This window comes from Mytilus galloprovincialis, chromosome 7 (assembly GCF_965363235.1).
Source record: "Mytilus galloprovincialis chromosome 7, xbMytGall1.hap1.1, whole genome shotgun sequence".
In the NCBI taxonomy this organism is placed as follows: Eukaryota; Metazoa; Mollusca; class Bivalvia; order Mytilida; family Mytilidae; genus Mytilus; species Mytilus galloprovincialis.
The window spans coordinates 22000300-22016025 of NC_134844.1; the positions used below are offsets into that span (position 1 = coordinate 22000300).

Consider the following 15726-nt stretch of genomic DNA (forward strand, 5'->3'; position numbering starts at 1 on the left):
AAGACTCAACATCAGTACGAGCGTAATTCTATGCCTTCAGTTCTGAAAAAAGGTTTAAGATTTGCATCAGATTTCCTAAATATTTGAATGCAAAAAACACTACCAACACACCTAATGATACATGACACAAACACATATATATACAACGTGTAATGTTTTCTCACAGAAAACAAACTTTTCCATTTTTACTAAACGTTTGTGAATCACAAATATTATAAAACTATGTCTCTTGTTAGTACGTTATCATTGTTTTTATGTCGATCTTCTGTGCATTATCATATGTAAATGTCATACAAAATGCATGTTAAAATCCATAATGTATAATACATTAAACTTGTTTTAACTCTCTTTAAATGTTTCACTGTATATATTGTTTTAACTTTTGCAGTAGAAAACACAAAGGTTTTATTTTTGTCTACCTCTAGATTTATACTGCCTAATATAAATATAGGAAGATGTGGTATGAATGCCAATTATGAGTGTCAATGAGACAACTCTCCATCCAAATAACAGTTTATAAAAGTAAACCATTAGGCCAAGGTACGGCCTTCAACACGGAGCATTGGCTCACACCGAGCTATAAAGGTCCCCAAAATTATTAATGTAAATCCATTCAAAATGCCTTATCCATATTTGACATAGCTATTATAAATTTTCAGTTTGGAAAGCTCTTTTAATTCGTATTTGATTTGGCCTTCCAACAATTATATTTCAATGAACATTGATAAGTCTTATGTAGACGAAACGAGCATCTGGCATACACAATTATAAGCCATGAAACTATCTTTACAAGCGCTAGATCAAAACCCCGAGGATATCACATCCCTTGTAATCATCACTATTGTGATGACGACACACATCATATCATCATCTTTGAATTAACTGCTTATGAAGATATCACAAAACAACTTAACTCCGAAGAAACTTCAAAACAGAAAGTTCCAAATCAAATGGCAAATTCAAAAGCTCAAACACACCAAACAAACTTAAATAACATTCCTGACTTGGTACAATCATTTTCTTATGTAGAAAAAGATTGATTGAACCTGGTTTTATAGCTGGCTAAACCTCTCACTTGTATGACAGTCGCATCAAATTTCATTATAATGACAACGATGCGTAAACAAAACAAACACACATTATTGAAATGTTGAAGTAAAGCTAAAGGCAAAGGTTTGTCTACAGCCAGGTATAACTTGCCGTAGCCGTATTTGGCACAACTGTTCTGATTTTTTGTTTTTAATACTCATATTTGATTTGGCCTACTGACTATTTCAACTCGACGATATATTTTACAATGATAAGGAACTGATTTCTCTTTTTGATGAAGCTATCGACCTCCATGGTATAAATTTTGTTCTTCCACGACTGGATTCGAACCCATGTTTCTGTGGCATCTAGGTTATACCACTAGCACTGGGGTAAACCATTTCAACCTCTTGTCCATTTAAGCTAAAACATATGACTGTCGTTATTAAAAATGCTAATCATAAACTAACATATCCCCTTCTTTCAAGATAAGTGTTTTCCAAGTATCACTAAATTAATGTCAAACCTATTTAAACATAAATAACAACACCATTACTATCTTCATATTGACAACTGAACATAATTGCCGTCCAAATTGCACCTGTACAAGTTTCCAACTAATATATAACCTACTGGTCACGTTATACCTGGCAACATCTACAAATGTACTTATTCAACTGCAGTCATCTATTGATATTCGATAGGACAAAAGATATGAACGTTAGCACATCTTTATAGTAATAATGTATCATGCCATTGATTGTTCCGAAAACATAAAAAGAAGATATATCAAACATATTGCAAAAGGACCTCGGCCGTCATGTGTCTTTAATTCTTCTGCCTTATTTATCTTTCTTTTGAAATGCAAGTCAATGCTAAGTCCGTATTTTTGTTTTGTTATTAACATATACAATAGATATATGGTATCCAGCTATGACACATAACTATACAGGCTTTGAAAAATAAAAACACACAAACACAAGAAGCAAAGGAACAGTGCTTTTGATTGCTGTTCTTGATCCCACAGTAATAGTGAGGCCCTCAACACGGAGCAATAATCTCCCACATCACCGGAAGTTAAAGACGGCCCCTAACACCGGCTGTAGTGGAATCTTGTGCAAACATGATTTGGATAGACTTTCTAAGATGGAACACCACTTAATAGGGTTCAGATTAACATACTTGAAAGTAGTACATATCTAAAACAAAATAGTTCCTTTGCATAAAGGTGAATCTTTAACACAGAAGTAGTATACCTAAAACGACAAAGTTATTTTTCATTTACCTGTATATATCATGAAACCATTTTTTTTTTTATAAAAGTGATGATTTTCTAAGGGTTGTTAAATATTTAGCGTTGGTGTCTTGCCATGGCTTTGTTTGGACTTGTTTTTTTGCTTTTGGCCTTGCATGTTTGTCCCTAATAATTTTATCAACTATGTATTTGCATTCAGGTATCACAGATCAAATTTATTCGTTCATAGTGTGTTAATTTACGGTTTTTGATGAGTTAAGCCTATTTTATCGTGTGTTTTATATGTTGTGATGTTATGCTATTGTTTCAGAAAAAAGGGAAAAGGTTTAATACCATTAAAACGTTTAATCCCGTTGCAAATGTTCGCATCTGTCCTAAGTCAGGAATCTGATGTACAGTAGTTGTCGTTTGTTTATGTAATTTATACGTGTTTCTCGTTTTTCGTTTTTTATATAGATTAGACCGTTGGTTTTCCCGTTTAAAAGGTTTTACACCAGTAATTTTGGGGCCCTTTACAGTTTGTTCTTCGGTGTGAGCCAAGGCTCCGTGTTGAAGGACGTACATTGACCTATAATGGTTTACTTTTATAAATTGTTATTTTGATGGAGAGTTGTCTCATTAGCACTAATACCACATGTGATAAAATCGCATATCACGGCTTTGTGACGTCAAATACGTTGACCTGGCGTAAATAATTTTGACCCGGACATATCAGTGACGTCATATTGTTTGAACTGAACTGATCTATTCATCTTCCGGTTACTAGTGACACAATGAAGACACTTTCAAAAGATAAATCGATTATCAGGTTATCTGCATTTTGATATTGTAAATATAAGCTGCCCGACACAATATGAGGGATTTTTCTATCTCGTTCACTGCACTCACTCGACAAAAAGCTTCATATTATGTCTCGCAGTTGATATTTCACGATAACACATGCAGAAAACCTGCTAATCGGTACATATTAGTAATTGAGGTATCAGATGAACGATGAAGCGGACTCGTGGTCTTTGTAGAACACAAAATTTACTGATTACTTAATAGGTTGATACAAAAATGAATAGATGAATTCTAAAATTGTGGGCATTTATAGCCTTTTTCTCTTATTTTGGTGCTATTTTCACATTTCTCGACCGGTGTGAGAAAAATATTTCTCCTCACTAGTGAAAAATCTGTTCTCGGCAAATGATTAGTCGAAATTTGATTATGATGTCAAAATTTTTTGTTTTCTTCTGAATTTTCCTATTGTGACGTCATGAAAAAATGCGACCTTGCCAGATGACGTCGCATATAACGAACACAAGTTTCTGAAAATCTTTGAAAAAAATGATATAACTCGTGTGTTACGATATTTCTCCACTCGACAGTTAAATTTTAATTATTTAAAAAGCTCGGCAAGCCTCGCGCTTTTAATAATAAAATTTAACTGTCTCGAGAAATATCGTAATACACTTGTTGCAGTGTAGGAATCTATCTTTCTTTAATATAAAGTGCCTGTTTTATTCAAAAGTCACGTAACCGGTGCAGTACAAATGCATGTATATTGATCCCGCTTCCATAAAATGTTTTGTAGTGAAACATTAAATGTGGATAAAAACGAGTACAAAGAAGAAAGTACGTCTGATTAGAATTCGTGATATACAAACTGACATAAAATTAAGAGAATGATATTGCACACAAGTTATCTCAAGAACAAATATATATCCATCACGGCCCCCACACAGCACGATAAACAAAGTATGTTAATATAATATAACAAAAAATGATTTGGGGGTATTTATCAATGAGAGTACATGCATATGAAAAAAATCACACAAAAAGCAAAGCTGTTCTTCATATCAAAGCTATATAGCTACAGTGAATCCATTTAAACGGATAGAACAACAAAAGTGTTTATCCCTAAAACAATATAATTTCTGTGTATAAAAAAATGGCGGCTTACTTGGATGTACATGTCCAACATTTAATACAATCTTTTATAGACAAAACTCGCGTATACCGTACAAATTTTTAACTCTGGAATATATGAAGTGTTTCTTTATATGTTTGTCTTTTTTCGCAGGGTCGTGGTTTTATCCATATTCCATTTTTTGATATTGGGGTTTCCCTTTTATAAATAGTAATAAAAACAAATTGAGACATAAAGCAACATTCAAGAGTACTCAATAGCAGATTCATTTTTTACGTTACTACCCCTAGTAAAATAACCCTTAGACATCACAAATTTTGTACACTATCTCTTTTTGTAATAAAGTTCTGTCTCGGGCGACATTCTTTTTCAAGCCCTTTCAATTTACATGCACGTGCCCAGGAGGTAGACTGTATCGGTTGTTTCCCTTATTCCATGATTCATGGGTTGAATGCGTTGACATTTATCATCAATAATGCGTTTAAACATTGATAATTCTAAGTGTCAGAGCACGAATAAACCGGAAAAATCAGATCATCAGATCGGCAGATGGACGATACATTGTAAACATGTTAAGTCGGTGAACACTTGGTATAAGCGTTCCTGATGAAGTCAAGACAAATTCGTCGGACGGACCAAATTGATAGAGTGTTTAAACAAAATAATCCCTGCCGGCTTTCTATCTATATCCATGTCGGATAAGATATCAATGTAGCTAGAATTCTTGGGTAAATGGTGTTGCATCCGTTGTTTTGTAAGTTTCATCCTTTAGTTATTTGTTGAATATTTGAGTATTGTATGTCTGCATTCATAGTATCTGAATAAATGCCTTCATACTTTTTCATGATGAAAATAACAAGCAACAATATTTTTTTTTTAATAATTATAATAATAATAATAATAAGACATGTCAGAGCGAGTAAAAACAATGTTACTTTTCATGTACACAACACGAGTATTATTCATATACAAAATGGAAAACAATATCCCTTCATATCGACATGTATCTTGAATAAATTCTGAAAGGGAGTAAAAAAAAAAAGGATTCAAACAAGAAAAACAATACTACAATGACAAAAAAAAATTGACCAAAGACAAACATAAGAAACATAACAGAGAAAACTAAGAACTACGAACACCACCAAAAATCGAGATGGTCTGAGGTGGTCCAGAAGGGTAAGAATACTATGGACATGTGACATTCGAAGTGTTGTTAATCTTAGAAAATAGCAGATGATGATGAGAAAGAAGTAGGAGGATGTGGTATGAGTGCCACTGAAACAACTCTCGATCCAAGACAGCATGTGTAAAAGGTGAACAATTATAGGTCAAAGAACGGCGTTCATCAAAACTTTTGAATCACGACGAACAGCAAATTTTTAAACTATAAAGGGCCATAACATGACTTGTGTAAAACCATTCAAACAGGATATCAGCCAGTCTAGTATAAACAACGAGAAACGGTAAGTCGTATTTGTTTGGTCATATTGTTATTAAGTGGATTTAGGCCGGTGACCAAAGTCGGAAATATGCAATCTAAATCTTCAAAAATAGTAAACGGCTATTTCATATATCATTTGATTTGGAAATATGTGTACTTTCAGATCCTTCTGGTCGTCAAAAGAAAATATGGTGCATTTTTTTTTTAATAAAAAAATCAAAATCAAAGGTCACATATCGTTTTCAAGGAAAAACAAAATTGAATATCTAACTCCAATTTATATACCCTTTTTACAGTAGAACGATTGAAAACTTGAAAATATTTTATTCTTTATCCAACTTGTCATAAAAACGTGAAAGCCTATCATTAAATGAGTTTTTCGAGTACACGTATGCGACTTTACAAAAAGGGGGTAGTTTTTAGTTTAAATTGATGTATTTTTTTCAAGTAATAGGAATAAAATCCATCAAAACTTACAAAATTTATAGAAATTTATGAACAAATATGTATCTATTATTATAACTATCTAGTTAACCTCAATGAAAGTGGAAACCTACGTTTTGGGGATATAGGTTGAATTCGGTACATGCAAAATAGACAACAAAAAATATTTCAAAAATATTCTTAAAATTGAGTCTTTACAATGGCATGACGATTTCTATGACATAAAATGTATTAATAATTTAACAGCAATCTAAATCGTTGTAAAATAGACTACCAACTTTAAAAATACATTATTAACTAGAACTCACCCGCGAAATCGTGGGCATATACAGCTTGTAATGAACAGTTGAAGGATAATTTTTTGTTAAAGATGTTATGACTGGAGAATTTCATATAAGGTATCAAAAGCCCTCACCTTTTTTTCCAAAGTCCGTTATGTGTTTCTTTTCTGTTAAATTCAATTATTTTTCGTATTTCTTGCCTTATACCACAATTATTCCTTCCCTTTGCTACAATGCATGTTTTTGGTAAAAGTCAAATTAAATTAAAAATTTGCACCGCTTCAAACATGAAATAAATGAAACTGCTTATTGACTGAAAATTCCATCAGTATCAGTGCTTTTCCTTTTGAGAGCCCTATTAACATGCCAATGGTAGGATTTGAATCTCGTATACAAGACTAAGGCTCATTTGAGGGGTGGTCTGAGAAACTCTACTCCCGACATCCCGAAATAAAAAAATAAAATAAATTCCGACATACCGTAAAAATCAATCCCGAAAACCCGAGCTTAGAAACACCCGATCCCAAATAAGTCCTTCCTCCCTCTAATCTCTACCCTACATTTTGACCAAATCACTACTTTCACTTTCAACAATAATTTTGTATGCCCAATTTATATGAATTATGTTTTCTAGTCGGTTCGTCTGTTCGTTCGTTCGTCCGTCCTTATGTCCAGCTTCAGGTTAAAATTTTCACTTTCAACAATAGTTTTGTATGTCCCATTTATGGGAATTATGTTTTCTAGTCTGGTTGTCCGTTCTTTCGTACGTCCGTCCGTCTGTCCCTCTTCAGGTTAAATTTTTTGTCGAGGTAGTTTTTGATGAGGTTGAAGTCCAACCAACTCGAAACCTAGTAAACATGTTTCCTATGATGTGATCTTTCTAATTTTAATGCCAAATTAGCGATTTTACCCCATTTCACGGTCCACTAAACATAGTAATTGATCGTGTCGATATGGCATCCGTATACTATGGACACATTCTTGTTTCCACATGTTTTACTTATTTCAATATATGCAACTGGTTTGACCCCTTAGATAGTAAATATTTCATAAAATAGTAGACATAATACAGAGAGTCTCTGTATATTATAGTAGTATAATGGTAGTTTACAGGTGGATAAACGCGAAAACATTATTGTCTCTAAGGAGGTATAATAGTTATGGTTCTTATGATCTAAAAACCATGATATGGAGAACGCTCTGCTTATTTATTTTTCATTTTTGTAATCTATCATACGATTGGTTGTTCTTGTGCATGTTTAAAACCGGAAGTCTTATCTAAGACTAAAAGTCAGACGGAAACAATATCAAGTGTAAGGTATCATTTTTGATATGTGCACACTATACAACGGCGCAGAGGATAACGTTCTATTGAAACATGGGGAAATTTACTATTGAAAAGTTAAACTCGTCCTCCAATTTTTATCATAAATTTTTGTTTATAGTCGCCAATCTGTCTAAATATCAAAGAACAGGTCAAGCAATGAAGCAAACATTCTAGTTTCTGTAGTATTCTTTATCACAAGCTCACTTGGAAATGTAAGGACTGACTGACGGTTGTGTTGGTAATAGAGCGACAGGAAATCTTCAATATATCTGATTTTAAAATCACAGAACTAAGCAAAAAGGTTTTCTTAAGGTCTTTGAAAAGGTTCTGCATTTCAAATTGCAGTGCGAACTGTAAATATCGCTATGTTGTGTTTCCGCTATAAAGATGATGTTCTCTTGCTTAAAAATTCAAAATTTGTTTACGATGTTGAACACATCTATCCCATCAAACTAGAAATAAAGGATTTAACATGCACAGCCTAATCTGCCTCACATCTTGACTTACATCTAGAAATTGACAATAAGGGTCGGATGAAAACATAATTTGACGACAATAGATACGATTTCAGATTCCCAATTGTGAACTTTCCATTTCTATGTAGCAACATTCCAGCAGCGCCTGCATACGGAGTATATATCTTCCTATTGATAGGATATTTTCGGGCTTGTTTTCCAAATGGTGAAGTTGAAATCATGCCTTTGTAAACTTTACGGACACCATCAAGAGTTGATTGACCGTTATGAAATTACCGCTTCATTGATGATATCTGATATGTTCCGTATGTCGTAACTACAATCCCCTTCCCTTTTTACGAATAAAACCTACCGAATTAGACTATTTACCGGGATTGTGATTACATGAGCATGATGAGCAACTCGACGTATGTATTTTCGTTTTGACATTTTATGTAATGGTTGGCAATTTTGAAATATTTCATTTCAGTATTTATTAAAATCAATCGGGTGCAGGACCAATCCAGTATATCTTATTAAAATCCTTCGTTATTAATTGCATTTTCTATGTGCATATATTTAGATAACTTCAGCGCTGGTAAACTCAGTCTATGATACGTTTATCTGGTTATAGAATACGTTCTTCTGCCTTTATTTATATTTTTCTAGAAATTCACATTTGCATGTTTGTACTATAATTATTGTGTGTGTACTAAAACAAGGTGTTTCGGCTATGGTCATGTAGACCTAGGCCTATCCTCATAAGATATACCTAGCCTATATCTTTCCTTTCTTGTGATATGTAGAATAGTTCCTATTTGTTTCTCTTATGGGGATACTAGATAAAAGACATCAAAATCTAAAAGAATATTTAACGAATCCTAAAATGGAAAATGATATAATCATATAAAATATAAAAATATCGCACACAATAAAATTACAGAACAGCTAAAATACAGAGAGAAATAACTAGAACGTATGAACAGATGCCATATCCCCATAAGTGAAATCAAATTGCAACCATTCTAAATATTACATGAAAGAAAAATATAGGCTAGATATACCTGATGAGGATAAGCCTAGGTCTCATGAACATAACCGAAACACCTCCATTAATATTTGAAACACAGACTAAATCTTGATTTCTATTCTAAAAATACACACACACAATAATTATACTGCAAATATGCAGGTGCAAATTTCATAACAAAATAAGAAAGAAAATGCCTAAATAATATATTCCGTAACAAAGAACAGTTATGATACACATGGTACATAGAAAATGGACCCAATTACGAAGAATTTCAATAAGATATACTGGATTGGTCCTAGACCCGATTGATTTAAAAAAAACAAACAGATATCATTCCAATCACGGGAATATAAATACAATCCCCTAGGTCTTATAATAGGATTATTGGTTGTAACTATTGTATGTTTTATTTTCCTTTCAATCAAGTCTATTTCGTGAACCTCAGAAAAGATGACGCTCTTTTTTGTCAAACGAGGATGTTTTATCTCAAATAATAAAGTATCTGAAACCCGAATATCCGAAAATGAAATGATGTAGTTTAAAAATGTCCTCTTTTTTCTTAAAAGTCTCGCAGTGACAAACAACTCATGGCGTTAACTGATTTTGGGAAATATTGAACCTATACTTTACTTCCCTACGTACATATTCAAGACAATGACCATGTAGAACAAAAAATTATAAACCTGGAAATGTTTTTTTACCTTTTGTTATACGTATTATTATGCATCTTAATTCATTTCAAGAAAATGTGCAAAGGAAGATATAACGTGAAACGTGGAAATACAACTAGAGGAAAAATAAAAAAACCAACCCAATACAATTCAAAATCATAGTCAAAATGCATTTTGAAATTAATTTTAACAAAAAAAAAAAAAAAAAAAAAAAAACCCCGATCCTTGCAAATTTTAGTTCGACATGAACTTTTTTCTACCTAGAACGTGATTATTTTCTTTAAATATTTGTATATTTATTCAATAATCAGGTCCGAGACCACAATTAATTCGTAGTGCATTTCTTCTAGAACATAAATAAAAATTAAACAAATCCCACCTGCGCTTTCTCAATGAAATTTTTACAGTGTGTTGTACTAATTTTGGTACAAATTATATCAAAATTAAAGAAAACTTCATCGGTTCTAACTCAAAATATGGACACTTTTATGTTTAGGGATTCTTGAAATCTTTTGACAGCTTCGGAAGTGCTAATTTTTAACCTTTTTCAGCTGGACCAAATCACTACTTTCCTTTAAAATTCTGGATCCAAATTTTTTTACAGTGTAATTTCACCCCTACTTGCAATACTGAGGCATCAAACATGGAGAAATAAATTTGGAAGGGGTATAAAAATTAATGGCAAGTAACTCACTGTCAACACTAGGGACTATATTCGTGAACAATGAAAATCAATGGACAACAATTATGGTCTCGGACCATCAGTCTTTTCAAATAAAATAAATAATTCTGACAATGTTTGTATAAAACAAACAATGTTTCGAAGAAAAGAGTGTGTGTGAATAAGCATGTATGTCCGTCTGTCTAATAGTTTCTACAGACTTCTTTATCTTTTGTAAAATCCACCTCAAACTTCGTAGAATAATAGATTATGAAATGTTAGTTCCGCTACACAAAGAATTGATTAATCATGTTTAATTTGAATTATGTCTGTTTGCTTTGTTCACACATCGTTGACAATATATTCGAATTTTATGCGACCGTCATAACAATCAGAGGTTAAGCTAGCTACAGACCCAGGTTAAATCCACCATTTTCGCTTTCCGGAAATGCTGAGTCACGTCAGACAGTTGTTATTCATTTTAAATGTATTTGAACTTTTGGTTTTGCTATATGATAACGGAATTTCCTTTTTGACTATTTTTCGGAGTTCGATATTTTTGTTATTTTGTTTTCTTCTCATGTAGACTGCAGATTTAACCTAGTTTTCTAAGCTAGCTAACCTGTCACTGGTATGACGGACACATATAAGTCCATTATATTAACAACAATGTTTGAGCAAAACAAACAGACGCATTAGATAAAAATATTCAGTTGAAGTAGGAATACTGCTGCTGAAACGGGTTAAATTCATAATTTCGAAATTTAAATCGTCTTGTTTGTCATAGATTCTAATACTGAGATGAGCGCTTATGGCAAACTCGAGATAGAGGTCTGAAAACGAGACATATATGAAGTCATGTGCGCTGTTTTTTTCATTTCTAGTTCTGAAAGATATATATTAATGGAACCCAATAAGAAAAGTTTGAAATTGTAATAGAACAGACATCATCAATATATCTGAATGTGAAAATAAATGAACACAATTAACCTTTATAAACAATTTCCTTATGAATAAATCTTAAACAAAATGACTTATTCAAATACTCAAAAATTCAAACAATGAAAACATTAGTTTTGTTAACATTATAAAAGACACGGAAGGTGCATGCATGAGTATATAAATGCAAAATCGTGTATTTACTAACAAATTATCATATAAAAGTCGCATGCATATGAGTTATTGAGGTAAGTGACATTAAACACATTTTTTTTTTATATTTTATGCATAACATTTCATTATTCTAATTACTGTAACCATGTTTTTATTTATGGTCAATCCAAAGAAAAAAAATGGTAAGTTACAAAGACAGACAATCAGAAAAATATCATTTAGAACACAATAATGATAATTTTAACGGGAAGTTTATCTACAATGAATGTGATTTCGACCATTACTATATCTTTGTATCAACTTTAATTATTTGTGAATTCACTAAAAGGTAAAACTTATTTGATAATCTCTGCAAAACATAATAAACCGCTATCAAATTACTTCTTGGACATTTTAAGACAGTGATCTGCTACTTTGTCAAGTTTGATCAATGTATAGTGTATTTACCTGACCATATCTAGCACTTGTCCCAAAACTTTTTTTCCTATATACATTAAAAAATTATTCTGAGACAAGTGCCTGTGGGATATGGGTATTAAGTTGGACCTTAACAGGTATTTGTGATAATTCTAAAGACCGGTACGGATAAAAGTAAATAAAAAATGTAAAATGTTCAGGATTTATTTAAGTTTGTATTTGGTTAAGTTGATACTAGCAAACGATCTTTATTGTTTCTTATTACTATGAAAAGAAAATAAGCTTTAACTACTGAAAATACTAAGGGTTGTCTTATCCCAGGAATAAATTACCGTAGCCGAATTTTGCACAACCTTTGTGAATTTTTGGTCCTCAATTCTCTTTAACTTTGTACTTGTTTGGCTTTATACCTATTTTGATCTGAGCGTCACTGATGAGTCTTGTGTAGACGAAACGCGCGTCTGGCGTACTGAATTATTAGCCTGATACTTTTGATAACTATATTATATTATTTTATAAAACATTAATTATTACCTATGAAAATCAAGTAGCTCGGGCATTTTTCTTAATAAGTTTAATTTTTTTTAAAGAAGTATTCATTAATCGTCACTATCATATAGATTAACAACTTTGGTTATATTAATAATTAAAATATTTATGGAATGTAAAGAACGAGTGACAATGCGCAGTTGATAAATTATATTGATGTGTCATTTGTATGCAAGAGTAACATTCCTTTGTTCTATGTTCCAATTCGAAAAATTAAATTCAAGCAATGCGAGTACTGTCTCTTTTGAACAAGTTCACAATTCTATATTTATGTATTGTTATTTGATTTAATTTTGAATAATGACAAAATTTATAAATTCAATAGATTTCAGTTTTTGTTAGTAAGGGGCTTGCAAAAACTTTCTAATTATAGCTTAATTGACGTTCAAACAATTTTCCACTTAAAAAAAAATGTTACTTGATTCAAATATTAGGACTTTGTTAGCTAAATCTACTAATTTCATTGGATATTATCAATTTTTATGACAATAAATTAACATGCTACAATATACGACAAGCTGATGATTAGTAATTGGATTTATATGGCGTATAGACAGAGAGACAGGCGAACGAACAGGATAATTCCGATTGGTCACCAAAACATAGTTTGTGATGGGTAGACAAATTTTTCAAAATCAAAAGTTATATAGCTGATATAACATAAAAAAGTGTAGCAAAATTAGAACCAGGAATCAGATATATACATCATTGGGATATCTTTCATCCCTTAAAATAACATAAGCTATTTAAGACTGACTTTTTCAATTCCAGTGTTTTGTTTGAATTATTTGTTCGCAATGTTTTTATATGTTACTTTATCATCATTACTTTTGATATAGTTTCTATCGTTCATTATGATTTTCCAATTTAAGAAAATATTTGCGTGTTATCAAACAGGTGTTTTCATTTCAAAACTGTAACAAATAGTGTCTGATTTTTAATAAATCAGAAATCATACTATAAATCTTTTGTAGTTATGGAATTTTCATCTGAGACGCAAGAGGCGAATTTTTCACTTGAATTATTTGAATTTCTTTGCAAAATAATTGGCTCTGAAAAAGACATCAGAGCACGAAGGATATTTTTTAAAGTGCTAGATCATGCTTTACAGTACAGTCCTGAGTGGCGAGTAGTGACCAGTGGAAGTAAGGCAGAAGGCTTAGACTTACCAGGAAGCGACTTGGATATCATGTATGTCAACCAGATGGATACAGTTTACAATACACAATCTGAAATACCAAGTGGTTTGCCATATGGGCTTTATTTAGATTTCCAAAACACACCACCGGGGGTATGTAAATATTCAGTTACAGGTGAATAATAGCAATATGATACAGCATAAACATGCGTGCTCTAAAAACCCTAAATTGTTAACAAATGTCCACTACGAACAGTTGATACAAAAAGTGCTAATTCAAGGTTGGAGAAGCGATATACTGGGGCCATTTTGGATGTCACATGATTCCTGTCCGTCTACTATTTGCGGGTCGTATCATTTCTTATCTTCGTACAGATGTCATTCGTGGCCGATAATAACTGCAGAGTGGATAACACGATGTCGAAAATATCAATGGCCCTCTACAGAGTTGATTGAAGATATAGTCCGAGAGAATGTCTTGCTTGCACCTATTGGAAGTAAATTTGATAATGAGAAGGACAATTCTTACGAATGGAAAATATCTTTCGAAATTGCGGAGAAAATGCTTGTGTATTCCTTTAATCATACACAACTTTTGTGTTATGCATTGCTTAAATATACATTAAAAGATGAAATTCACAAAAAAATACAAGGACTCATGTGTTCATATTTTATGAAAACGGTTTTATTCTGGATGATAGAAGAATCTCAGATTTCTGAATGGCAACCTCATGGATTTTCAAAATGCATCAAAAGGCTGCTTTATTTTGTTTAGCACAATATACTTCCAAATTACTTTATACCACACAACAATTTGATAGAAGGAATGACTGACTATCAGAAAAAGTTGTTACTATCAGTTTTGCTTAATGTTTTTACTAACGAAAACAATTCATTACGACAAATACAAAGTTTGTCCTCATTTTTTTGCCATTTCGAAGCACCTTTCGAGTTATCTAGAACAAAGCATTCTAATTTGGACTCTATCATATATCCACTTTTACATTATATGCACGGGATAGGATATGGAGGTAATAATACTATATTTCAGCCGATTTATTGTATACTGTCTCATGGAGAATGCAAGTTCTTAAAGCAAATATTCTTCATTTGGTTTTCAAAATTATGCGCAACTTTAGGAAGGCATTATTCATGGATTATAAGGAAAGATATAAATAAAAGAAAATTAAAAAAATATAAGCATAATAAAATGTTCTATCTAAACTACAAGAAATGTCTTTGGTATACCGTACTTGGAACGTTTTCTGATTCCTATACCGGATGGCTTCTACTGGCCGAATTCTTTTTTCAAGGCAAACAGTTTGAAAAAACTTTAAAGGTAATTCAACTATGTCAATTAAAAAGTTCGACTGATGATCAAATAATAACGCCTGATATAGAGAAAAATGGATTGTCTTTTGTTCAGCGGTATAAACTTTCGTGTTCTGATTTATTTTATATCACTTCTGAGGCAAAGCCACATTTAACGATTTATCAAGGAGATATTCAGATTCCACATTTGAAGGAGGAAATGGTGATGATTTATCCGCAGATACAAATGCTTTATCGACTTATTCAATGCCATTATTGTCTAGAGAACAACAGCGAAAAATGGAAGGCTCTCCGCTTACTGAATGCCTATACTTTACAGTGTACACGTCCCCACGAATACATGAATTCGTCAATATATTTAGCGGAGGCAATGGATTTTGTTGAAACTATGCCAGGTTTTTTATTAACGGACTTTTTTCACCATTGTTCCAAATTTCCGGTTATGTACAAGGGTTATGTAATGAAGAAGATTAAGTCACGTGTAAAGGTTGTCCAAAAGACTGCAGGAAAGATGCTGAAGCCCTTGTTCGAGGAAAAAACATTACAACACGAGCGTGATTCGATACCGCCCATTTTGAAAAAAAGGTTTAAGCTTTGTTGCTGATTTCTTGAACATTTGAATTGAAATAACTTTTACTAAGCTTTTAACTGTTGTTTTGTGACGTGTC

General features: G+C 32.2%; 1 pseudogene; it reads left to right on the forward strand.

Annotated features, from left to right (window-relative positions):
* The first annotated feature begins 13564 nt into the window (after positions 1-13564).
* LOC143084154 (cyclic GMP-AMP synthase-like receptor 2) lies at positions 13565-14501 on the forward strand (annotated as a pseudogene).
* The last annotated feature ends 1225 nt before the right edge of the window (positions 14502-15726 follow it).